The following is a 27971-nucleotide window of genomic DNA, read 5'->3' on the forward strand; positions in this document are numbered from 1 at the left end:
TTTGCCTGGAGACTCCAGTTTTGGGGGGTCATCTCCAGGTCACCACCATCTCTGGACCCTTAGCTTTCATTTTTTAAAAATTAAATTCTTAGTTGGTTTGGTTCAAGCGATATACACCAAAATGTTAGCCGCCACCCCTCCGCACAACTTCTTTACAGATTAGAGATGGTAAGTAGCCCATGGTCACCTAGTAAACTATGTAGCTCATTTCCATTTTAAAAATTAATTAAATGATTATATGCAGGCAAAGTTTATGAAGTACACATCCACATAATACATTTAAAACATATCCAACTCACATTTAAAGTCCATGACTTCCCCCAAAGAATCCTGGGGAGTGTAGTTTCCCTCTCACAGTTATAGTTCCCACCATCCTTAACAAACTACAGTTCCCATGATTCTGTGATGGGATTCATGTCCTTCAAACGTATATTGAATGTGCCTTCAATTCATGGTGTGGATCTGCCCTAGGTATGCTGGCATTCGTTACAGAACTGGAAAAAACAAGTTTAAAATGTTTTTTAAACGGGGAAGGGCTCTAGCTCAGTAGAAGGGCACATGCTTTGCATGCAAATGTCCAAAATTCAATCTCTGGAAAAGACTATTGACTGGAATCCTGGAGAGCCAATGCAAGTCCATGTCATCTGCACTCAGCTAGATGGTACCAAATGGTCTGAGTCGATATAAGACAGATTCTTTTGTTCCTAAAAGTAGAGAGACCCAAGGGCCACAGTGACTCTGAAATGTATTTATGTATTTTACTTACCACTTGTATATACCACTTTATTTTAAAAAATCTCAAAGTGGCTTAAAATTATTTGCAAAATCAGTTAAAACAGTCAAAATAATGACCCATAATGAGTTAAAAACAGATAAAAAGCATAATAGCTCCTACATGCCTGGGTCTCAATAAAAATATGTTAATGTGTTTAGCAGGTGTCGAAAAGAGTACAATGGAGGTACCTGCCTAATGTCAATAGGCAGGGAGTTCCAAAGTGTAGGTGCTGCTACACTAAAGGATCGATTTCTTACAGGAGAAGAACGAGTACCATGTGGAACCTGTAACATGGAAACACACCTGCACTTGGCCTGGTAGCATATCGGCAACCAGTGCAGATTTCAGAGGTATTATGTGCTGATAGGGTCCCACTCATGCCAGCAGTCGTGCCCCAGCATTCTGCAGTAACTGCAGCCCCCGGTCAGCTTGTGCTGCATGGGGATTTCTGTGACCTTGACTGACTAGCTGCCAGAATTTTTTAGTTAGGAATCCTGACTGGTTGTGGGATGCTGTGTTTTCTGCCTTACTCACAGGAATCTTGTTGTGGTTGGCATGGTATTGCATTTAGGAAATTATCAGTCTTTTGTTATTCTTTTTGGATTTGCATTTCATTTATCTCTTAAATTCAAGGCATACAAAGTAAATAGAACTGCATCCGAGTAGGATGCTTACTCTGAGGCAAAAAAATTATTTAAGCTACTGACAAAAAACAAAAAGAAAGAGGGGCTTCAGGCCCTATGGGATCGGCTTGCCTTTGCTTCCCAGTTAAAAAATTCAAACCTTTTCTGGCGAATATTTACTTCTAATTGGCCAAAATCACATGTTAATATGGGTTGCTATGTGCCTCCTAATATCTGGGAAAATTATTTCAATCAAATGTATGCCTGTGATATTGAATCTGATGAAGTTTCTGGCCATCCAAAACATCCCATCCCAGAATGGACTCTGCTGAAATGGCCAATCTTATATTTAAATTAAAAGATAATAAAGTGCCCGGGTCAGATTCTATTCTGGCCGAAGTATTCAAGACCAATGTGCAATGGTGGGCACCTTTATTAGCAAGTAGTTTCACTTACATCGATCAATCTATGCAGATCCCCAAAGATTGGGGAACCGCTATAATCGTCCCTATTTACAAAAAAGGCCCGATGTATGACTCGGCTAATTATAGGCCTATTAGTTTGTTAAATGTTATTAGCAAACTCTATGCAGCACACCTCCATACTTAATTGATTGCTTGGATGGAACTAAATGACATCTTGGCCCTAGAGCAGGCTGGTTTTCAAATAGGATGTTCAGCTACCAACCATGCTTTGGTTCTTCACCATCTGGTTAATATATATAAAGGGAATTCTAACAGTGCGCTATATACGGCATTTATCGATCTAAAAACGGCTTTTGATTCCATATTGCGGAATAGACTTTGGTCAAAACTTGAAACCATGAATATAGATCTCCGTCTATTGGCTTTAATTCGGAGCCTATATACTAATACATATCTCCGGGTTAGATGCAATAATAAAGGCCTTTTAACGAACGTTATCTCCACCTATAAAGGACTTAGACGGGGTGCATTCTGGCACCCTTCCTATTCAACATCTATATAAACTCCGTGGTGCAAAGGTTGATGCTAATTAATGCACATCCCCCGCTACTAGCTGGAAGTTCTAGACCCATTCTTCTTTATGCAGACGATATTGTTTTAATATCAAGGACATCGATTGGTTTGAGACGTCTGTTGTTAGAATTAGCTAGTTTTTGCTCTGATGAATCTTTGATAATAAATTATGCAAAAACTAAAGTAATGATCTTTATAAATAAAAGAACTAAACATCTATGGAGGTTAAATGGCCATGTAATCGCTCAAGTAAATTCATTCCGGTATTTAGGAATAAATTTTCAGGCCAACGGCCTATTTATTTTATTTATTAATTTAATTTAATTTATATACCGCCCTAAGCCCGAAGGCTCTCTGGGCGGTGTACATAAAAATGTACACCTATGGTCAGAACATATGAAAACGGCAGCTATGCATGTGAGAAGAACAACGAAGGCCTTATTGGCATTTTATTATAATAAAGGGGGTCAAATCTTGAATGCTGCGCTAAAGATTTTTAGGGTAAAAATAATACCTCAACTCATTTACGGTGCACAAGCAACCACTTGCTCTGAGTGCGACCAGCTAGAGGCTGTCCAAACTACTTTTCTTAGATCTATACTGGCAGTGCCTTCATGTATTCCCAACTCTATTATAAGAATGGAAGTTGGTTTGCCCTCCATTGATGCTCGGGTGTGGTGTCTTAGAATTAGTGCCTGGCTAAAGTTACTGTTTAGACCAATTGGATTGGCCCCCTTCATACTAAGAGATAATTTTCATTCCCAATGGGAAAAAATGGTCATCGATAAAATCTCTAAATTGGGGTTTTCAATTCCCTTTATTCTATCTATGGGCTTTTCAAAAGCCAAAGTCCAGATTTTAAAGCAAATTTACGACCTCGATCTCCAACAGCATTTGGTATTAGTTAAAAACCATAGATATAATGATAAGCCATGGGCTATGCCATATTTAACTAATTTAACTATTCCAAAGTATCGGAAGGCGTTTACGTGGGCTAGGTTTAACTGTCTGCCCTCTGCTTTATTAGACGGCAGATTTAAGAAAATACCGTACAATGACAGACTATGCCCCTGTGGAGACGATGAGGTCGAGACTATATCTCATGTTCTCCTCCATTGTTCATTTTATTGTGAGACCAGGTGCAAGTTTATTCTTCCCCTACTTACTTGCTTGCCTGACAGTAACGAAACCTGTTGCGTGGACTATTTGCTTGCGGATCATAACCCACAAGTAACCCAACTGGTAGCTAAGTTCTGTGTGGCAGTTATTGCCACTAGAAAGTTATTAATTTCAGCAATGTAAGTAGATTAATTGATGGTTTTTAGGTATAATCAGTTCCTTATTATTGTAGATTTTGTTGTTTGCTCTTTTGCTTTCCTTTGGTCTTTGACCGTAATAAACTTGATTAATTCATTCATTCATTTATCTCTGACATCACTCCCTTACATCCGTAGAAGCAACAACAGTGGTTCCATGCACTCAGGTCAACTCCCTTAAAACCCACTGATGATGCACCTTGTTTGTTGCATGATGGCTTGTTTCTTGCCCAATAGTGGTAAAAAAAGAATTCACATACTGGCAAGTGTGGCTTCAATTGCTGTTGTTCCCAAGCAACTGCCTGTGAAGGTAGACCAAACCATGTGTGTTTTCTCTCTGTCAATTATTACTCACTGGGATTGGGCTGGCTATCAAAGTGAGTTTATAGCAGTCCACAGGGTAGACAAAAAAGGGCAGAGAATCTTCTTAACTCTTACTCATTTCTCAAACCTCTCTCTGCAGTGAAGACTCAAGTCTGTAAAGAAGTTTGGAGCAGCCACGTTAAAAGGTAGAGGCAGGGCATTCCAGGCTGTGGGTTGCCAACCCTGCTTTGATATGGATATGTTTGCAGAGGATCCCTAGTCAAGCCTTACCAACAGCACAGTCCTAACCATATCTACTCAGAAGTAAGTCCTGTTGAGTTCTATGGGGTTAGTCCCTTAGTGTGTTTAGAATTGTAGCCTTCAGGGGCATCCATCTTTCCTCCTGAGTGCTCCCATCTAACATCTGCACAACGCTAGCTCCCTTCTTCTTACAATGGCCTTCTGGTGACTGGTCTGGCCTGAGGGCACTTAAACCCTTCTTGCCAGAAGCAAATAGGCTAGATTAAGTGTTCCTTACCCAGGCGCTCTAAGCAGGCGAGAAGGGATGATACCATCACTTCAGCTGGACCTGGGAACACGCTCATTTAGCTAAGATTTCTATCTTAATTTCAAATCAGATAATTTTTTTGTTTGAGTAGTATGATCCAAGTAACTGTGGTTGATTCTTAACATATTATGCTTAATGGCATTACTGGGGTCTGCCCCTGAAATCTCAGGTTTTGGGAAGCTTCTGACCTGGCGTCCCTAGTGCTGGAAGAAACACAGCTGCCGTGATCGCAGTTCGGTTGAGCTTTACACTCACACGCATACTTTACAGGAGGGAAAGACAGAGGGGGGGGGGAGAGAGAAATGTCTGAAGAAGGATTCAGCCTTTACAACAGCAGCACACAGCTCTTTCTCCTGTCCCCTCTGGCTCAAGACAAGTTCCAAGAACTGCTGCATCCTTCTCCTCCATTCCAAATTGTATTTTCAATGTGGGGAAAAGCCTCAGATGCTCCAGAGATAAGGGGGAGAGAGAAATGGCTAAGAAGTCAGCTTTTACAAGACCAATGCACAACTCTTTCTTGTACCTGCCTGTCCCTAAGAGCTGCTTGTCAACTCAGAACAGCATCCCTCCTTGTCCTCCTCCTCCTCCATTCCTTGCTCGAGTGCAGGGGAGGATGGCAGAAAGAGAGAGGAAGGGGGAGAGAGAGCTTGTAGTAGTGGCAGCTACCTGCTCAAATGTAGGGGAGGATGGCAGAGAGGGGGAGGGGGAGGGGGAGGGGGAGGGAACACCACTTCATGTCTGATAGTTTAAGTGAGATGTCTCAGTCCTTAGAGGTTTTATCAGTAAATGATCCCGACTTTGAGTGAAGCTGTATGGCGAGGAAAACTGTGCTCAAAGGTTTAGACTGCTACAGTGAGATGCTACATGATTAAAAAAGAATAGGCAAGGCAGGCATCACTGGATGCATCTTGGAAGAAGTCTTCAGGTGGTCTGTAGAAGGTTTGAAATGTTTTTGTTTACTTATGCAAGGCTTACCTGACCTGGTTGTTTCATTTCAGAGATGTGTATTGTTAGTTTTGAATAAAAGATTTGCTGAAACATGTTGAACTGTTCTTCTTTTTTGTGGCATAGGAACCTATCCCTATTCTTTCCATGCTATTCCTACCTCTGGTACCAAAGTTTCTTTTAAAGATGTAATGTCCAGGAACGCATCTACTTTGTTAACTGAGGTATTACTGTATACAATTTTCAAGTGACAGTATATGCATGTGTGAACCAGTTTTTAACATGCTTTAATCAATGGCCCTTATAATAGCTCAAAGACTTGGGAGATTTGAATGCTGATAATAATGGAAGTATGGTCTGGATTTCTGAATTTATTTGATTTTTTGCCAAGTTGATTAACATTTGCTTGACGTATGAATCTGAATGTGTAGAATATGTGATATTTAAACAAACTGGTATCATGATAAACATTTTTGGTGAGTTGTACTTCTGTATTTATTTATTTAACAAAATTCATATACTGCTTGATTGTTAACAATACCTGTAAGTGATTTACAAGCAACATGTGTGCATCCTGAAGTACCCAAGTGAAACATGTCAGAAAATTAGAATAAAATGCATAGAGAGGGAAGGGGAGTAAACACTGGAATATTATATGAAATTATTCCAGGTCAAATGTATTTTGGGAGAAATCCTTCCCAAAGGCACATTTTTGGCAGCAATTCTCACTCGTCCCTACTGTAAGGGACACTGTAGCGACACCCGTTGCAACAGGAGGTATCTTTCCTGGTTTTGTGGTTGATGTTCCATAAGCTGTACAGTGGTAACCAAGAGATCATTTTTTAGGATAATTATAGATTTGAAAACATTGTGGTGTTGTAATATACTTTTGCCATGGTACAAGCAGCATTATAGCATTCACTGCATCTATTGTAATCTGTTTAAGTCAAAAAGGCTTCCACAGCAGATTACAAAGATCAGTAGATTCCCTTTCTTCAGGTTTACAGTCTAAAGAACATGCTAACGCAAGAAAAAAGGTATGGGGAAAAGTGAGGAGAAAAAGGAGTCTTGGAGATCAACTTGGCCACTCTTGACCAGGGTTTGACATCAGGATGGCTATTGCTCAACAGTGTCCACAGTTGAACATACTTTCTTTCCCTGACAATCACAAGAAACTTGTTGACTTCCCTGAGTTTTTTTGCAAAGCAGAAGGTTCAGCCCTTGTTGCCATCATCCTTTTTGTCACTGTCAATCAAATATTTTGTGGTGTGCAGTTGTACAGTGCAAGTGTGGAACTTAGTATTGGGTGAAAAAATTCAGCCTCTTTAGTAGTACATTTTTTAAAAGCTAGCTCTTACAAGCTGTGAAGATAACCTTGAAAGTGCAAACAATGCATAGTAAGATATCAGAAGCTAGAACAGGGGCCTGTTCTGGTTAACTCTTTGCTCCTCCCTATAACTAGCAGCAGCAGAATAAATTATGTGAAATATATGCAAATATGTTTTATTTGGACAGTGAAAAAAGCTGATACGAGAAAAATAAACGCATTTGAAATGTGGTGTTGGAGAAGAGCTTTGTGGGTACCATGGACTGCAGAAAAGACAAATCATTGGGTGTTAGAACAAATTAAACCAGAACTATCACTAGAAGCTAAAACGATGAAACTGAGGTTATCATACTTTGGACACATAATGAGAAGACATGATTCATTAGAAAAGACCATAATGGGAAAGACAGCAGGGAGTAGAAAAAGAGGAAGGCCAAACAAAAGATGGATTGATTCCATAAAGGAAGCCACAGACCTGAACTTACAAGATCTGAACAGGGTGGTTCATGACAGATGCTCTTGGAGGTCACTGATACATAGGGTTGCCATAAGTCGTAGTCGACTTGGAGGCACATAACAACAAATGTTTGATTTGCATAATGATTATACACTAGTCAGTAACAGCACAACAAAAAGCAGTGCAGCATTTATCACTACCTCCAGGCGATCCTCATGCAGTTCTTCAAAATATATTTTTAAATGAAATTCTTATGTTCTTTACTCAAAAGGTCTTGCATTATAATAATGTGATGACACGACTCTTCACCACATGCATATATTCGTTCATATTTGAATACTGTTTTGAAAAGAGGTTTTAGATAGGGCCCTGTTTGAGTTCTGCTGTAGCTGTCTTTGGTAGTCTTGGTTGGCCTCCCCAGTGGGAAGGGGGAAATTCCTATATCTCATATCAGAGGTTGTTGGAACATCTGCAAAGTGCACTGTGAGGTTAGAGATGATCCCCAGCCCTCCAGCACTTAGAGCTGAAGGGGGGGGGACATAGGATTTGCCATATGCTCACCATGGCAGCACATTTATGAATCCCTAATTGTGTAGTCCAAAAAGAATTGGTAGGTGTTTAAGAATTAGTTTGTAAATTGCACACTGCAGAAGACAATTACTTGTAATAAGATTGCATGTCACGTCTTTATAATAAGATTTAATGAAAACTTGTTTGGGTTTTCCTGGAGCATGTGGGGGAGAGAAGGCCAGAAAGACCTCTTTCCTTTCAAATTGAGTGAATATTCCAGGAAGAACACATTATATTCACATCAGCAGAAGTCCTGACAAGTTGTTTAATATTAAAAATAATCACATCTGACTTGTCAAATGAAAAGCCTGCAGGCCTTCTCTTCTAACGGAATAAATGGACCTACAGTAGACTTTTAATCCTCTTAACTGTGCATACTGGTGCACTTTCAAGATGCAATTTAATAATAAAAACACTATAGCAGATATATTGATCTAAATTCAGTTAAGGTGTTTAAGTGTTGTAAAATACACTGGTGGCACACTGGTCTACTATATTCAGGCATAGAATATCTAATATTTTTATGAATAAACATCTATTTGCACATCATTGCAACATACTATAGAACTGAATAATACATCAAATAATTTATTTATTAATTTTCTTACATTTATACCCCGTCTTTCTTTCATCAAGGAACCCAAGGCGACATACCTATGGTTCCAGGTGGTCTCCCATCCAGGCACTGACTAGACTGAGACCTGCTTAGTTTCAGCAAAGTAGTGGCCTCATGTGCCTTCAGACCATACCATTATATATTCTCATTATATAATGAGAATTGCATTGTTGTATAAACAAAGTTGAAAGAATAGAAATTTAAACACTAGTAATGCAGAAAACAAAACTGTGAAGCTTAGAGACAAACTAGGCACAACAAGGGCAGCCACATGTGTCACTCTGTTCTATTAATGGGGGGGTTACTTGATGATAAAAAAGACCCCCATCCATTGGGTCTATATATGACCAACAAATACAGCTGCACCATCACATCTAGTTTTGGCCTTTGGTAGCGCTGGAAGGATTTGGAATGAGTCTCAGGTTCCTTCCAGCTACAGCTAATTCCCATTTGAGCAAGATGGCTTATCTGTATGTAAGATATGACAGGAAGGACTGCCCAGAAGGTAGAAATTTGGACAGGGAAAGAAGGAGTTACTACTTTAGGAAAACTCCCAGTGCTTCTCCTGCATTGAAATATCCTTCAGTCCCAGACTTTAAAAAATAAATTTATTTCGGTAAAGCTCTCCTGTCTCACATTGCAATACCAACTCACCCTCCAGATGGGGTTATTCAATTTTATTTTCACAATAACCTTGTGAAGTGGGTTAAATTTTGCCAGTCTTCCCCAACCTGATGCCCTCCAAATGTAATTGCATTCCAGTTCACATCAACATGGCCAATGGTCAGGGATAATGAGAGCTGTAAACCTTCACTGTTTGGAGGGCACCAAGTTGGGGAATCCTGGACTACGCAATGAGCAAGGATTTGAACTCACGTCTCTGTTCAAACCCAGCACTCTGTCCACCATACTGCTGTGACTCTCCACTTACTATATATGCTAACTTCTGCTCTTTGCTGGGGGCGTGGTCTGAATCATTCCATGCGAGACTGTTGTGGAAGTGTGAGGGCAAGGTGAGTTAGAATATTAACATACGAAGCTGCCTTTTATTATGACACCATTCCTCTGAGATTTTTCCTATTAATTTGTTTAAAATATTAATACCCCATTTTTCTGTCTGAAAACAGGCCTCCAAGCCAGATGTTAGCAACGTCCACTGCTCAAGGCCTAAAATCAGCCTTTCCCAACCAGTGTGCCTCCAGATGTTGTTGGACCACAACTCCCATCAGCCTCAGCCAGCATTGCCAATGGTCAGGAAAGATGGGAGTTGTGGTCCAGCAACATCTGGAGGCACACTTGTTGGGAAAGGCTGCCTTAAATGTTCATGCTGCTGAAGCTGTTTCAGCTGCTCAAAGGTTTCCTAGTGACAATAGGTTGCACAAGTGTGCTACTCGGCAACCAGGGCCCCGTAGCACCAGGTGTGTTATTCTATACAAGTGAGCAACTCCTCAACTGAGCACTGAATAATCTGCAACTCCTGAATCTTTCCAGCCCTTCTACATGAGACACTTTAACTGGAAGCACCATGTATTAAATATGATACTATGTATGGGAAGCAATCTGTGTTGGAGCCAAGACTTTTCCCTCTTCCAGCGTTATTGCTCTGTAACCAGAATTTGTTAGTCTTCAGCTGAAAACGTATCACATCTTTAGCTACATGTGTCAAAACAAACCTCTGGCATTCTCCTGCAGGATTATTTTATGAACCACAACATCTACATCCAAAAAAGTTATGCCAAATGAAAGGATTTGAGGTGTAAGAGAGCCAGTAGTAACACACCTAACTACATTGATGAGCCTTTTGAACTTATACAAGGTATCAAAATAAATGTGAACTAAAGATTTTTTCATCCGATTTCCTACAATCTTTACAAGTGATGTTAGTCTTGAGGCACACTGTATGAAATCACAAATATGTACTCCTAAAAACACTATCAGATATGAAATTGTATGATATGTACTGCCTTTTGCACAATTTCCTCAATATTTTGTCTCAACTCAGTCTGCACTTTTCTTCTGTGATTGGGGGGAGGTGGGGTTCACATTGTTGTTGATGCTTCTTTAAGTTGTCCAAATGACTTTGATGACCTGATACCTATGACTGGTATATTTCATCGCCCAAAGTTTTGCAGCACTGCATAGGGAAATACCACTGTGGAAGTGGAATTATGGATGCTTTGATGGAAACTGGAGACTTTGGCAGATACTGCACACCAACTTGGGAAAATATTCCAGTTTGAAGGGTGGATAGGAAATCTACTAGTGTGGTGAAGTCAGTAATGAATGGTGCACATTAGGTAAGGTTTGCCCATATAATGCTAATCCTAGCTGAATCGGTACAACATATGAAATGGGATGCATTTTGAACGGCAGTAGGCAGTATTAAAAAGCTGGATGTTCTTCATGCAATTAGGCATTTATGCTGCTGTTCAAAGACAGCAGTTCAGTATAATGCAAGGCTGATGTGGTTTTCTGCATAATCAATGAACTAAAATATGATTTCCAAGAGTTCTCTGAGACTTATCAGGCGAAATAACGAATGTGTGCTTACTGGGATCAGTCTCTCGATCTTGTTGGACTTGTGAACAACCCTCATTGCTTCAGATAAGGAAGTTGACTGGGAAAGTCACTTTCAGACAATGCACAGGATTCTTCCAGTCTTCCATGAATGTGGCAACATTAATAATCTAAGATCCATATCCAGGGGTGTAGTTATCCAGGGTCATGGGGGTTGTAGACCTGTTAATTTTTTGGAAGTAGGGTCTCATCCAGGTCCCTATGTATGAGATAGTCAGCATGAAAAGGAAGTGTGTTAAGCACTGAGAAGACTCCTTTCAGAAGCTAACACACAGCCTCCCCTTTCATGCTGATCGGCTTCTAGGGACGTCTGTTGTAGTGGAGTGTGGACTCACATGATGACAGGGATAGTAATGGAGATGAGGGAAAGTGGAAAGAGGGCGTGGCTGTGAGAGGTGTGGCATGACTATCATGAAGGGATCCTGAACTTCTGAATTTGCTACTACACTGTTGTACATATCATGGTACGATGAGAAAATGCAGCAACTTAAAACTGATCATCCAGATAGTTAAGGAAAGTTTCAAGCAGGCTGTTTTATATTGTGAAGCAGAACTGAGGACTTTTCTGTGTAGTTGCTTCAGGTATCAAGACATCCCAGAAGAGTGTTAAGGGTATATTTGAACAATACAGGTTACTTAGCAGGAACAGGTCTATCACAATGGTTTGGGTAATGCTTAAATGTTGAAAAGGGCTACTGCACACCATGAGATAGCTGGGGATACTGGATGTGAGGGTGATCTGGCTACAATATCTGTCACCCCACTGATTGCCAGGGTTGATTTGGCTGATCTGGCTGAGAATACAAACTAGAGTTACATGCAAGAGTATTTATTTATTTATTATTTGATTTATATCCCACCCTTCCTCCCAGCAGGAGCCCAGGGCGGCAAACAAAGTCACAAAAAAACTTTAAAACATCATAAAAACAGACTTTAAATTAAAACAAAACATATTTCAAAACATATTTTAAAAAAGCTTTCAAGACATCTTTTTAAAAAGTGTAAAATCATATTGTTTTTAAGAGAGTTTAAAAACCTGTTAAAAAGCAATTCCAACAAAGACGCAGACTGGGATTAGGCCTCAATTTAAAAGGCTTGTTGAAAGAGGAAGATCTTCAATAGGTGCCGAAAAGATAACAGAGATGGCCCCTGTTTAATATTTAAGGGAAGGGAATTCCACAGGATAGGTGTTGCCACACTAAAGGTCCGTTTCTTATGTTTTGCGGAACTGACTTCCTGATAAAGATGGTATCTGCAGGAGGCCCTCACCTGCAGAGCACAGTGATCGACTGGATATATAAGGTATAAGACGGTCTTTCAGGTATCCTGGTCCCGAGCTGTATAGGGCTTTGTACACCAAGACTAGAACCTTGAACTTGGCCCAGTAACAAATGGGCAGCCAGTGCAATACTTTCAGCACCAGGGTGACATGTTTGCGATACCCTGCCCAGTGGGCAGTCTTGCTGCCGCATTTTGCACCAGCTGCAGCTTCCGGACCAACCTCAAGGGCAGCCCCACATACAGCGCATTACAGTAATCCAGCCTGGAGGTTACCAGTACATGGACAATAGTGGTCAGGCTATTCCAGTCCAGAAATGACTGCAGCTGTCTTACCGGCCAAAACTGGTTAAAGGCACTCCTAGACACTGAAGTCACCTGGGCTTCTAGCGACAAAGATGGATCCAGGAGCACCCCCAGACTATGGATGTGCTCTTTCAGAGGGAGTACAACCCCATCCAAAGCAGGCAACTGACCAATTATCTGAATTCAGGACCCACCAACCCACAGTGCCTCCATCATGCTAGGATTCAGACTCAGTTTATTGGCCCTCATCTAGCCCACCAGTGAGTCCAGGTAGCTGTCCTGGGCTTGCACGGCCTTTCCCGATTCAGATGTTACATAGAAATAGAGCTGGGTATCATCTGCGTACTGCTGACACCTCACCCCAAATCTCCTGATGACTGTTCTCAAGGGCTTCATATAGATGTTAAACAGCATGGGGGACAAGATGGTACCCTGTGGCACCCCATAGCACAACTGCCAGAGGCGTAAAAGACAATCACCAATGCTATTATCTGAAAACGACCTTGGAGATAGGATTGGAACTGCTGTAAAACAGTGCCTTCCACACCCATCTCACCAAGTCAGCCCAGAAGGATACCAGGGTCAATGGTATCAAAAGCCGCTGAGATATCAAGTAAGAGTAACAGGGTCACACCTGTTCTCCCGATGAAGCTCATCTGTCAGGGCGACCAAGCCTTATTCAGTCCCATAGCCAGCCCTGAACCCAGACTGGAATGAGTCAAGATAATCTGTTTCATCCAAGAGTACTTGCAATTGCTGCTGTGTAGGCAAGGTTCGTCAATACATGGAGAAAGAGGAAATATTTGCATGGCATGCAGCATAGCCAAACTGCCCAAGCAACATGTCCATTCAGATGCACTTTTGAGGCTCTTGCATTTCAATAACAATTTCATGGGAAATTCTGAAACAATTTGTTTTGGTCAACAAAACAAAAAACTCTCTGGTCTTTTTAAGAATGTTAAATTTCTCACTTTCATTTTGTATGCTTCATCATTTAATGAGCCTGCTAAGACAACTTCAAGCCCTCAGAAAATAATTGACATTATCATTTGAAGACATTTTGTAGTTTGATCTACTGCTAACCAATTGTTCATATGATGGCCTCACAACAAAACCTGGTGTTCTGTTATCAGAATTGCAGAAAGCATGAGATATCCTGCACTACCTGTTTACAAGCACCTTTTCACTTTCAACATGCATTGTTATTGATTTTATTTCTGTAATTAGGTGGATAGCAGGCAGATAACTCATGGTGGTTGAAAGTGTGTGACAGTGTTGTACTCTCATTTATTATATGCAGCAGATTACAACTAAAATGGAAACTCCATGAAATAATCTGAAAGGCGGAGAAGATCGGTTGACCATTGAATGTGACACATTCATTCCTATTCAGCTTCAGAGTTTTTGCTCATGATGAAACTGCTGCAGAAACCTTTTTTTCTAGATAGGGCAGAAATGGTAGACATCAAAACAATTGTTAGCAGTGGATGTTTTACTGAGGAAGGAGTGGTTGAATCTTTGGAAATTGCTGGAAGTATTCACAAGTTTTCAAGAAGACCTATGGCGTTCCCTAGAAGTGGCAGTTGTTTTAATAGTCACCACTGTTTACAAAGTGGTGCCCTCAGGCATGAAAAGAGTTCTTTAATTATGGAGATGTGGTAGTGCTTATATTTTGTTATTTTTTTCTTTTCATGCAAGAAGGACTTGCTGAAATGTGGATGACAGTTGGCAAGGGACACTGCTAGGTATATTGCTGTGTACACCCAAGCCAGGAGACTGTGTCCTCTAAAATGTTCTGCAGTGCTGGAAGCTCATTTTTTTCACTGGCTGTGATGTGACAGTAATGAGAACTAGTAAAACGGTGGCTAAGCCAGAAATGTGTCGTCAGCATTTTGGAGACATCAGTACTTCAGATTTGGAGCTGAATAGGGAGAGGTATTTCTCGGACAAGTACAGGAACCAAATACACAATACAAGACTTTTGATGTACATCATTCTTTTGATACAGAAACAGGAAGACACCTCTTAGGGAGTTATGACCCATATTGCACTTACTACCATATTACTTGCAGAGTTGTTTGTATTATGACAGTGTATAGATCTGCTGGATGAAACCTTTCAGCTACTTGATCAATACATTTCTGGATGGAATGAAACTGATGGCATGCTATTACCCACAGAAAAATTACTACTTCTTCCCAACGAACTGCGTGTAGTTTGTGGCTATCTAAAGCAATGCACGAAAAGATGTACCTGTCATGGAATGGATGCCTGTTGCCTTACATTTCAAATGTGTCTGTTCCAAATAGCATACACAGTAATCCTTTTATTTCCATCGATTTACATTTACATAATCATTGTTTGTAATCTAGCTGCTAAAAATGCAGTCTTTCCACACACTGTTTTTGTTGTGGTTAATTAACATATTACAATTTTTCTAACTTTGAATTGTATATACTTATATAGTTACCTGGCTGGGATAATTTCAAAAGGTTCACTGATACAATTTTGGGGGATTACCACTGGCTCTGTTATACCTCAAAACTTATAGTTTGACATGGATTTTATGGATATAGATGCCATAGGTCAGGAGGTAACTGTAGGAGGATTGGCTGGTGACCATTTTGGAAAATGGCTTCCATTGACTTATGCCAACCTGCAAAGGAAGTCTACCCATTTTTTTTAATATTCCGAAGTATCTCTTCTATGTCATCCAAGTAGAACTTTTCATCAGTAATGACCTTCCTACTGAAATCTTACTACACTTACAGGACTAGTAGTCAGTCAATCAGATGAATGTGAAGACACGGTAGCATTAAAGACATAGCAGCAAACACATGCTTGTAGTTAAAGTGTAGTTTCTCCTGGCTGATGTCTAGAATTTCATTATTTGGCAGCCATGGCAACTAGGTTTGTAGACTGCTGACTGAGGCCCATTGTCTAATTAATTCACAACAAAAGCTGTGCTTGGTAAATATAGCCATGGTGTGATTTACTACAATGCTTACAAGTATATTTTGTAGTCTTCTCACTTTGGTAGTCACTGTAGTAATCAGCTAGAGGTAGATAACTGCTTGCCACCTTATCTAACATTCCTTGCTAGTACTTACCAGGCCCTGCTTGATGGATTCTGGATTGTTTTGAGTTCTTCACACACATGATTCCAGGACAGATTGCAACAAAAAGTATTACAATAACTAAGAGCAGGCAAAACCACAACACCACATTTCAATCATAAAAACCCTTTATGGAATTTCCTGTGGGTTCTTATTGTAACAGTAGACTTAACATCCCACAAAAGCCTGGACAAAAAGTTATGTTTTACCCTGACACTGAAATGTCAGGCATCAGTGCCGTTTGTACCTCCAGGGAGATTGAATTTCATAATTGGGGTGTCAGCACAATGAAAGCCCTGTCTCATTTCATCACATGAGGTAGATCCCATAAGAATCTTACAATTAATCATTTCATCCCCATTTACTAAGGCTGCAATGCAATGAAATGCACACTTACCTGGGGCTAACTCCCATTGAACCCAATGGAGCTTACTTCTGAGTAGACATGTACTGAATTGCAGCCTAAGCCACTAGTAAATAAAAAGTGCAGTTCAGGTGTCAGCATCTGGTTCTGTAAAGTCTTGTTCTTATTTACGGATACATTTTCTTTATGTGAGGGCTGCAATAGGCTTTACCTAAACTATCTGGGTCTTTCATGCCTTCTTCAGTAATCTTTCTCCACTGGACACTAGTGCGCAGCAGATAACCAGGCAAAGCAGCAGCGTCCTTCCTTCCTTCCTTCCTTCCTTCCTTCCTTCCTTCCTTCCTTTGCAGCAGGGATTTTTTTAAAAAAGTAAATGAAGCCTTTAAAATTTAAAAAATACTCTGCTACTCTGTTTTAATAAAAATAAAATAAAATCCAGAGCTCTTCAGTGCTCTGCGGGCAGTATTCTGGATAGCCTCACTTCTTACAAAGTTCATGATCCTAGAGAAACATGAAAATGGAAATGGACTGCCTTCAAGTCAATTCCGACTTTTGGTGACCCTATGAATAGAGTTTTCATGGTAAGCGGTATTCAGAGGTGGTTTACCATTGTCTTCCTCTGAGGCTGAGAGGCAGTGACTGGCCCATGGTCACCCAGTGAGCTTCATGGATTCTTGATATCATGGTTTGACTTGGGGTGGGGTAAAGTCTTCCTGGATTAACCCAATTTGCGTCATTGTCCTGAATTCTTGGATGAGTTTCAGTTGGTACAGCTTGAGGACATTGACAAGGTGCTTGGACAGGTTCGTGCAACCACTTCTGTGCTGGATCCTTGCCCTTCTTGGCTAATAAAAGCTAGCAGGGATGGAACAGCCAGCTGGGCCAGGGAAGTGATTAATGCTTCTCTGCGAGAGGGGGTGGTCCCTGGCTGCCTGAAAGAGGCAGTAATGAGACCACTCCTGAAGAGACCCTCCTTGGACCCAGAAAATCTTAATAACTATAGGCCGGTAACAAAGTTTCCATTCAGAGCTGTGGAGTCGGTATGCCAGACCTTCGACTCCAACTCCTCTATTTTTCTACTGTCCGACTCCGACTATGACTCCTTCATAAATGGCAAATGTATATTAACTAGTACTAACAAATTTACTGTAGTAAAATGGTAGCACAAGGCATTTCATCACCACCACGTGAATCCAGAGCTTGGAAAAGTTACTTTTTTAAACTACAACTCCCATCAGCCCCAGGGATTGGGCTCGTGGGAGTTGTAGTTCAAAAAAGTAACTTTGTTATTACTAGTTAATATACATTTGCCATTTATGAAGGAGTCGGAGCTGATGCTTTTCTACCCACCCAAAATTGCTTCCGACTCCACGACTCCGACTCCACAGCCCTGGTTCCATTCCTGAGCAAGGTCCTTGAACAAGTGGTTGTGGGCCAGCTCCAGACACTCTTGGATGAGACCGATTATCTGGATCCATTTCAGTTGGGTTTCAGGCCTGGTTTTGGCAGGGAAATCGCCCTGTATGATGACCTTTGTCGGGAGAGAGACAGGGGGAGTGTGACTCTGTTGATTCTCCTTGATCTCTCAGCGGCTTTCAATACCATCAAACATGGTATCCTTCTGGGAAGACTGGCTGAGTTGGGAGTGGGAGGGACTGCATGGCAGTGGTTCCACTTCTACTTGGCAGGTCGGCTCCAGAAGGTGGTGCTTGGGGAACATTGCTCGGCACCCTGGATTCTCCAGTATGGGGTTCCACAGGGGTCAGTTCTGTCCTCCATGCTGTTCAATATCTACATGAAACCGTTGGTTGCGGTCATCCGGAGCTTTGGAGTGTGTTGCCATCAGTATGCTGATGACACGCAGCTCTATTTCTCCTTTTCATCTTCTTCAGGTAAGGCTGTCAATGTGCTGAATCGGTGTCTGGCTGCAACAATGGACTGGATGAGGGCTAATAAACTGAGGCTCAGTCCAGACAAGACTGAGATGCTGCTAGTGGGTGGTTCTTCTGACTGGATAGTGGATGTCCAACCTGTCCTGGGGTTGCACTCCCCCTGAAGGAGCAGGTTCGTAGCTTGGGGGTTCTCCTGGAACCATCTCTGTCACTTGAGGCTCAGGTAGCCTCGGTGGCATGGAGTGCCTTCTACCAACTTTGGTTGGTGGCCCAGCTACACCCCTATCTGGACAGGGATAACCTAGCTTCAATTGTCCATGCTCTGGTAACCTCCAAGTTAGATTACTCCAATGCGCTCTACGTGAGGCTGCCTTTGAAGATGGTTTGGAAACTGCAGCTTTTGCAAAATGCAGTGGCCAGATTGGTAACAGGGACCAGATGGTCCGAACATATAAAACTGATTCTGGCCCGCTTGCATTGGCTGCCTGTATGTTTCCGAACTCGATTCAAGATGCTGGTTTTAACCTATAAAGCCTTACACGGCTTGGGACCACAATACCTGATGGAACACCTCTGCCGACATGAACCCACCTGTATACTACACTCAACATCCAAGGTCCTCCTCCAGGTGCCTACTCTGTGGGAAGCTGGGAGTCTGGCAACAAGGGAGAGGGCCTTCTCAGTGGTGGCCCCCAAATTATGGAATGATATTTATGATGAGGTGCACCTGGCGCCATCACTGTTAACTTTTCGGCACCAGGTAAAGGCTTTCCTCTTCTCCCAGGCATTTTAGCATGTGTTTTTAAATTGTTTTAAATTTTTTAAATTGTGTTTTAAATTGTTTTTAAAAGATGTGTTTTAAATTTGTATATTTGTTTTTAATGTTTTTAGTTCGTGTAATCTGCCCAGAGAGCTTCGGTTATGGGGAGGTATACAAATACAATCAATCAATTGGCCCCAATATAGACCAACTGCACATCCGAAGTAATACTTTAAATAGGTCCTGTACTTCCAGTGGGGGAGCATGCAAAGAACCTACATGCAGTTTGTATAAGCATGGACATGTTGCAACAGGTCAGGAGTGTGTTGATTGTGTTTATATTAGATCATATAGAAAGGGGATGTGTGTTTTCTTGATTCCGGAATTTAGCCTCTACACTAGTAACTACTGGCTTATTAACAAGGTTCTATACAGCTTCTTGGCCCTTAACACAGGCCTGCACAGAGTTGTTCCTCGCCCAAGAGAAGAAAGGGAGGTGGGAGTTTAGATGCTAGGTTGTACTTAATTTTGTTTCGTAAGAAAGATTTATAGACTGCTTAACCACAAAATTGTTTTAAGTAGTGAACATAATAAAATTATCAATAAAACATTGCTACAATCCACAAAAGTGTTAAAAAAGTATACTTTAGAGGATAGCTCCCAATTAATACACTACACCTGAACAGAACATGTACTCAGGTTCTTCCCCACCCCTTTATTTGCCCCTTGATTGCCCATCAACGTCTCCCTGCTCTGTCCTATCCTCCCTCAGCCCCATCTTGTCTGTTGCATACTGTAAACCCTTCTTGACTGAAATGATACACTCAGTGCACTGCTCTACCAAACAAATATTTGATAGTGTTACAAGTGTCTGTTGGGAAAGCAGTGTGTATCCACTATCCACAAGGTCCCTCAACACCCACCTCCCAGAGAGGAGCAAAATCTTTTGCTGAAAGGCAACAAGCCCCCCCTATGAATGTGTCTGAAGAGGTGTGTAACCAAGGGGGCAAACCCTCCAAAGGACTTGCATTTGTTGTAAAATGAAAATAGTATAAAGGCATATAAATCACAGTGCAATTTATGTCTAATTTATGTGTGGCAGCATGGGCATATATAAAATAGCAAGTGCATTTTATATAATCTTAACACATTTGTAACTAAGCTAAAGAATTTAAGGTCCCTGTACCAGAATAAGGAGAGGAAAGAGGGGGTGGGAGCACAAAGATTTGTCGTACAAATTCCCAGAGATAGAGAGAGAGGTTGCAAAGTATACTTCTCCTGGTTCAGGATTCGCCACTGGATGGATACAAAGAGCTCTTGGCCAGATGCAGGAGTGGGATGCCTTGTGCCTGCAAGGTTCCCTCTATCTGAGCTAAGCTCCAAACCTGAGGCACCAGGATCCCTTCTCCAGGCTTTGTCGCCTGAAATCCAATGAGGGGTTAAAGCTGTCTTTGTGATTGGGGTAGGCAGAGGCATATTGGAGGTCAAAATGACCACTTAATATGTCAAAACTAACTGCTTGAGTACACTTTCACCTCTCCTAGAGCTGAGAGAGGGTTTTAATGATATCAAAATGAAAGCCGATGAGTTGTGAGAATGTCTATTCTTACCTTCCTGAGGAAATGGGGAAGGTCTGAATTTTATGACTCGCCTGCCAGCCCCTGCGCCCATGGGTGGATGTGTAACACCTTTGAGATACACAACCCTTGAGCTACTCCCTAGTAGTGTATAATTGGGAGGAATTTGCTTTTCAGCTGGTTGGGGTGATTGCCAACAGGACTTACATTTAGAGTTCTTCAAGGCTCATATTAGCAACACTTCTTTGCAGTTGCCAGTTATTATTGTCTTGCTGTTTCAATGAAGTTAAAGCGAGGATGCCTGCGTTCATATCATGTAAGATTCATTGGAGACAAGAGGACCAGAGGGGGGAAGTCAAAGGGGAATATGTCTCAGGGCGCATCTTAGTGTATGCCAGGCTGTGGCCCACTGAGATGAACCAAGGTGCTGGTGCCATGCACAGTCCTCACAATAGTAGTTAATGAGTGTAAAAAATAGCTCTGATAGAGCTAACCAGAGATAGACCACAGAATGATGAACAAGATAAAAGCAAGGGTTACAAGAAAGATTTATCATCAGTATGATTTTCTGATGGGAATTTTAGGTTGATATAACTTATTTGCATCCATAGGCTTCCTCTTTTTCATCATCCCAAACAGGTCTTCAGGTACCTAAATTATAAATCTAGTGGGAAACAGGTTGGTTAGGAATGGAGGAAGGGCTCAAAATGATAGAATTTTCACAGTTGCTAATATTTTTCAGTTACAAATAAGCTCCATTTTTGAAGTGTTCCTCTAGTAATTGTTCTGTTTTATTTAACTGGGGGGGGGATATTTTGTCTTAGATAGCAGCAAATGCGCCCACAGTTCTTTCTCACATATTCAAAGGTAATCGCTTCCTCCTCTCCTTTACCTCTACAAATGTACACCAAAATTTCCTATCCTAATTGTTCATCAGGGATTTCCTGCTGATTACATTATAGTTTCATTACGCCACATGTGGGTATAATATGTATTTCACATATGAAACTAGTAATACACCCTTTCTTATAATGAAAAAATTCATATTTTATAAAACTGTGGTAACCCCATAGATTTCCATGGTATTGCTTTATCATTTACTGAATGAAGTTCTATGAGTTTTATTAACCTTTGCTACTCAGTATATTATATCCTAAACTGAATAAACATTTACTTCCAGTCCCATTGTGGTGAGTCCCATTAATCCATTAATTTCATTTGGACTTTCTGGAAATGAGTGTATGCAGGATAACTGCTATAGTCATCAGGAGACGATATCTCATAAATGTTGGGCTGTCTTGGAAAAGGACTATAAATGAAAAAACTTATACCTGGATGAAAATGTTACAAAGCACATCCCTTTGAATAAATTTTTCTATTTTGCAGTTTATCACAGTGAAAATGAATACTCTCTGGAAGCTAGTAGGCCAATTATTAGAATAAGAATTATGCAGAATAAGAATTTTAAAAAGTTGGGCTGCTGTTATTATTATTGTGGTTGGCTGTGATGGCTTTGCTGTGATAAATAAATAGTCTATGATTGTGAGCTGGTAAGATCCTGGTTCAAATCTTGTTTCAGTTGTGAATTTAGTGGGTGGTCTTGGTAAGGCACATCTTTCAATTTCTCTCTTCACATGCTGGCACGCAGACACACTGCGATATGGACTTACAGGCCTACCTTACTAGGCTGTTACAAAGACTGGGATAGCATATCTGAAGCGCCAAGAACACTCATAAGCCACTATAGAAATGCTACGTAATATTATATGTGACTGAGCTTTATTTAGTTAAATTGGTTGATTAAAAAACCTTGGTTCATTGAGGACAAATTTTAACCAATTGGACTCCTCTGATTTAGGCTGGTGTGCTACAGTAGTAGGAAATGAAAACCAAAAAACAGTATAGATGGCAATTCCTTCAAGTAATGAATTTTAAGTTATCTTACGCGTTCTTTAGTACCACAAAAAGGCACATACATTAAAATTTGGGCAATATATAAATATATTTAGATTCAATCATTTAAAACAGACGATCGATCAATTTGTAACTTCTTTAATTGGTTGACAGTCCTTATTATTAGTATTTGTCTGCAGTTGAGAAGCAGCCATGCAGGCCCAGCTCCTGGTGTAGAGGACCCCTAGGTGAAGGTCCTAGGTGCCTCCCCCCAGCTACGTGCAGACAGGCACACTGCAGCACGTAATAGGGGCGGTGATGCTGAACAGAAGTGTGATCCATGTGTACAAAGTCATGCCCACCATCACCATTGCTGCTGCCTCAGTCAGTTGGCTATTTGCTTTCCAATGGCAGCTAGAGGGACTTGAGGGTGGTGCTGAATGGAACTTTGGGGTAAGCAGTACGGCGTGCGCAAGCTCTTCACCCTCACAACATTAATTATGCTTTCCCCCATGTGTCTACAGCACAAGTGGCATGTTTACGCTAGTGGCATGGGGAGCTTGGAACCATAGTCTGGAGCTCCAGTCACTGACTGTTGCTGCACTGTCCACAGTCCTTGCTGCCAGAAGGCAGTCTGCCCTGCAATGAGGTGCAGCCCAGCAACAGTGCTGATCAGAGCTCCGGGCTGCCACATGAACTCCCCAGCAGTGCTGGCAGAATGATGACAATACTGTACCAATATTTACGTGTTAAGGGCAAGGGCAGCATGATTAGGATGGTGGGGCTGGGGAATTTCTTGTGCTGTGTGGATCACATCTCCATTCACCCTTCTCACCCCCCAACCCCGCCAGCCATAATGCGTAAGCAAGCAGAGGCTGCCATCTTCCTTTCCTCAAATGCCTTTGATGTCCAACCTAATGTTGCTGTGTTGGTCCAGGCCAATCTGATGGGAAAGAATGGTGGGTCGTTGATTATCAAGGAGAATGAGCCATGACCAAAATCTGTACACAGTTTTTGTAAACATTTATGCTGGTGCCACAATTCTCCATCCTCTTTTGTCAGTCCTTATGAAAATGTTCGCTTATTTCAGGGGTAGCCAACCTTTTAGGACCAGGGAGCACATTTCAAATTTTGAGAGAATGCTGAGGGTGACAGTCTCAAAATGTGACATGACACAACATGGTTGCTGTGCGTATGTGGGGGGAGGAGTGGCACAAAATTTGGGAGAGCACAGTCATTGCTGATTTTCCACCCCTCCCATCCCTGGATAATAACCTATATGGAGTATCTGATGCCAGATGAACCCACCACAGGAAAGATACATCCTGGTTGCTAGGAAAGAAGAAAGGGCAAACTATGGATATTCCAAGGACTATTAGAGAATAAGACAGAAGGAGGAAAAGCACACTAAAAGGAGGGGACAGATGCTCTTTAGGACCTCGGGGATTCCTATTGCCTGTTGTCCATACAACTCACTTATCAATCACAGTTCTGACTTCACTCATTGTCTAAAAACACTGATAGGTTTTAGCCACCAGGCTGGCTCATTTCACAGAAATTGCTTAGAAGGTGCATACACATACTATTTCATAATCTTTCTAGGAGCACTAGAGACATGCTCTTTTTAAAAGTGAAAGCTCAGAGTCTGTGGAACCTGGCTAAGGGTGCCAGTTGAAGCCATATCCCCTGTGGTTGCTGGGGTTGGCAACCCCCATCTTATTCATTCATGCTACCTTCCCTCAATGATGCTAAATGGCATACAATCCCATTCACTCTGTGATCCCTGATTGGACAGAACTATCTGTTTGGCTATTCCAGGAACAAGAGAGAGAAAGAATCTGGGAGAAAAATAGTTCCACTTGTAGCTACAGCTAGGGGAAACAATGTTGCCAAGCTTTTTTTGGGGGGGGGGAGAAGTGAATACTGTATTCACACCCTCTAAATGTTTTTTAAGAAAAAAATGCCACACTGAAATGTTTACCTGAGAATTAAAACTGGAGTGTATTTAGCACAGCTCTGATACCCCATTATTCCCTTCTGCCCTCAGCTAATTTTACTTTATGCTTTTACTTTATTCCAATAGCAGTTTCCCACATCCTAGGTTTGCCATTTAGTCCTAAACAGGAATTGTGAGAAAGCCAGACAGGTGCAATCTCTTGCCAAACCCTCATTTGCATTGTGCTGACTGCTGACCTTGCCAAGCCTCTGATTGTCTGTTTGTACTAACAGAGAGATCAACATGTGGTACTTGTACCATAAGGGCACTGGCTGTAGTGATATCCTGGCTCTGTGCAGTGGTTTGATTATTGACTGCTGTGTAATAATAGAGAGAGGCATTGGAATTGATACACAGTAGATTTACAACAGCAGGGAAGTACTTCGTCACAGAACATTTTATTAAGTTCTGGAATTTGCTGCCACAAGATGGTGGTGACAGCCAGTGAGTTAGATGGCTTTAAAAAGAGATTAGACAATATCATGGAGGATAGGTCAGTCAGTGGCAATTAGCCATGATACCTAAATGGAATCTTAACCTCCAGAGGCTTACCATACATGAGAGGCAAACAAATACCAGGTAGTTGCCTTCATGTCCTGCTTGTGGGCTTCCCAAAGGCATCTGGTTGGCCATTGTTGGAAATAGGATGCTGGACTAGCTAGACTTTTGGACTGATCCAGCAGGGCTCTTGCTATGTTAACATTAGTTATGCATTGTTGAACACATCTGCAGCCTGAATTTTGCCTAAATTATGCTCTCCTTTGTGCATTTTTAACAGAATGTCCAGATAAACAAAACTGCTATCATAATACAAAAGAATAGGACTCTTCTCTTTTTTAAGTGCTCTAAGAATGGCCATAATGATACTGGGACTGAGATGGGGGGGGGGCTGTTTCTTCCCCTTGTTAAATCAGAGCGCTTTAGCCTAACTGCCTACATTGGAGTTGCTGCCATGACGCCCACAAAGGCCTTCACTGGTGCCCCCAGCAGGTAGCCTAGGATCTGAGCTTTCTGTTTTCTTTTTTAAAAGTTAATCTCTCTGGCCCTCCTAGAAAGAAAGCTATGGAGCATAATATGTATGTACCCTTCTAAGTGATTTATGTGAAATGAGCCAGCTTGGTTGCTTCTGTCTGTCAGTATTATTAGCTAGTGAGTGAAGTTAGAGCTGTGATTGATAAGTGAGTTATGTGGGCACCAAGCAATAACAGTCCAGGGTCCTAACAGCTGCTGTTTTGCCCTCCTTTTTAGTGCACTTTTCCTGCTTCTGCCTCCCCCCTCCCACAGTCCTTTGAATCTCCATATTTTGCTCTTTTTCCTAGGAACCAGGATGCTTCTTTCCTGTGCTGGTTCACCTCAGATCAGGTGGTCTCTATATGTTATTTTCTGAAAATACTACTGCACAATAAATGTAGGTGAATGTTAAAGAATTCCCCTCCCCACAAAAGGCAAATGTGAAAAGTTTGCAGATGCTTAGCACATACCCTGTTTTGCAGGAGCTGTAGCCCAGGCTGTCATTAACAATTCACTGTATAGTTAACTTACAGTACAATGGTATCCATGTCTACTCAGAAGTAACCCTCTTTGTGTTTGTAGCGTTTGGTTCAGGGCTAGCACACAGCTTTTGTGCCTTTAACCACTGCATGGCAGGAAGGAATTCAACAGGTCAAGCCTTTCCTAGTATGGAAATACAATTATGATAAAAGCTTCACCATGGGTACTCTATAATTTTGTGTTATGCCATGTCCCCCATGGCAGCTATTTTGTAACTGAATTGTAATATTGAATTGGAGACCACAATGCACTAGTTTAGATGGAGATTACTGCCTCTGTTTTCTTATTTCAAAGATCCTTTAAAGGTGGTTGACTGCACTCACTCTCTCCTGCAAGCTATAAGTTTATTTCAGCCTCAATTTATTTAGGTAGCATTTTAGTCTTGCAAATTGTCTCTGTCTGCAGGGCTTAATTTCAGTAAGGGATCAAGTTCAGGACATGTGTTAATATAGTGCCAGCAGACATAAAACAGAATTCTTGGAGCAGAGTGCCTTACCTCACCGTTTAATAGCTTACTGGTAGTACCAGTGGCTCCCCTCCCTGTTTTTCTTTTTTAAAGAGTTGTTTTGCTGCTCTAACGAGTGGTGACTGTGGTGGACCTCTGTTGCCAGCCAACATTTTTTTAAGGGACCAAATTCATCTGAGAGGAGTTGTTAGAATTTCTAGCTCTTTGGTTGGCTGTTTGGTTCTGGTCACCATTCCCATAAGAGGTCTAAACTTGCTTGCAGTTGCCAGTCCTGCCATGAGCCCCCAAGTCCTTTGTACTGGTGAGTGCCAGGGCTGTGGAGTCGGAGTCATGGAGTCGGAAGCAATTTTGGGTGGAGTCGGTAGAAATGTACCGACTCCGGCTTCAAAATAAATTTTGATTGACAAATTCTTTTAAAAAATAAATCCAAAATGTCAAAGAAGCTTCCCATGAAGTCAGCTGTATTTAAGCATTTCACCATAACTCAGGATGGAAAACATTTTGTACGTCAGTGTATGACACAGGACCCAGACGAAGACAAATGGTGTGATGCCAAGATCAGCGCATATTCAGGCAGCGATGAAAATGCTCCTATGAGAACTTCCAATTTAAAAAGACATTTACAGCGCTTTCCAGGGCTGTGGAGGCGGAAGCAATTTTGGGAGGAGTCGGACAGTAGAAAAATAGAGGAGTCGGAGTTGAAGGTTTGGCGTACCAACTCCACAGCCCTGGTGAGTGCAGCTGATGGAACAGTTCCAGGAGTATCAAACCAGTTTTGTACAGCAGTTAAAAACAGTTAAAAACATTTTGGACACATTCTTACCCCCTTTTTACCTCTAGATTTCAGAGGGCATCTGACAAGTGTGCTGTCCTAGCAGCATTCCATGTGCCAGGGAGAAACACCTCTACCCCCACTTCTCTGTTGATGCTGAAGCAAGGTTGATGGGAGAGAGGGAGTAGTTTGGATTAAAATCCAAGCTTGAAAAGAATTTAGGGCCATTATGCTTGCCCTCATATTGAAGGTGATGGTTATGGGCATCTGAAATTTATGAACTTCTATGGCAGGTATGGGGAACTTTCAGCCTGCAGGCCAAATTAGGCACAGCAGGGGTTCTAATTTGGCATGTGAGGCTATTTTCCCCAAGTCAAGCATGACTGAGTCATGTGTGCCCCACCTATATGACTTCTGGTATGGGGCAAGTAAAGACATGGCTGCAAAAGAGCAATTGCCAGCCCAAGTACACTTCTGATTGGCAAGGAGGCCTTGCATTTAGTGCCTTTTAAATTAATGTTAAATGCAAGCGCCACTGGGATTAGCTGCACTTGAATGATGTAAGCCCTGCTGGGGTTTGGAACTCTGGAGTGCAGCTGATCCCTGCTGAAAGCATAGGAAGCTGCCTTATATTGAGTCATACCATTGATCAGTATTGTATACACTGACTGGCAGTGACTGTCCAAGACTAGGATCACCTGATTGGCGCCAATTGGAAATGTGGCCAATCCCTGTCAAAAGCAGGGAATTCCTTTGCCATTTGAAACCAACCCATGCCTGCAAAGGAACACTTACACTCTGTAGCTTGGCTTGAAATCAAAGGAAAAAATGTCCCTTTGCAGGTGCTGCTTAAATCCAACCTGTGCCTGCAAAGGAGACTTTTCCCTTGGCAGTGTAGTTTGAGTTCACTCTGGACTGCAAAGGA

The 27971-nt window shown here is 41.6% G+C and overlaps 1 protein-coding gene across 11 annotated transcripts in view; it reads left to right on the forward strand.

Annotated features, from left to right (window-relative positions):
• Positions 1–27971, forward strand: part of ADGRL3 (adhesion G protein-coupled receptor L3) — an 852526-nt gene that overhangs the window by 50412 nt on the left and 774143 nt on the right. The gene's annotated exons all lie outside the window — the stretch shown is intronic.

The sequence above is a fragment of the Rhineura floridana genome, chromosome 1, assembly GCF_030035675.1.
Source record: "Rhineura floridana isolate rRhiFlo1 chromosome 1, rRhiFlo1.hap2, whole genome shotgun sequence".
NCBI lineage: Eukaryota > Metazoa > Chordata > Lepidosauria > Squamata > Rhineuridae > Rhineura > Rhineura floridana.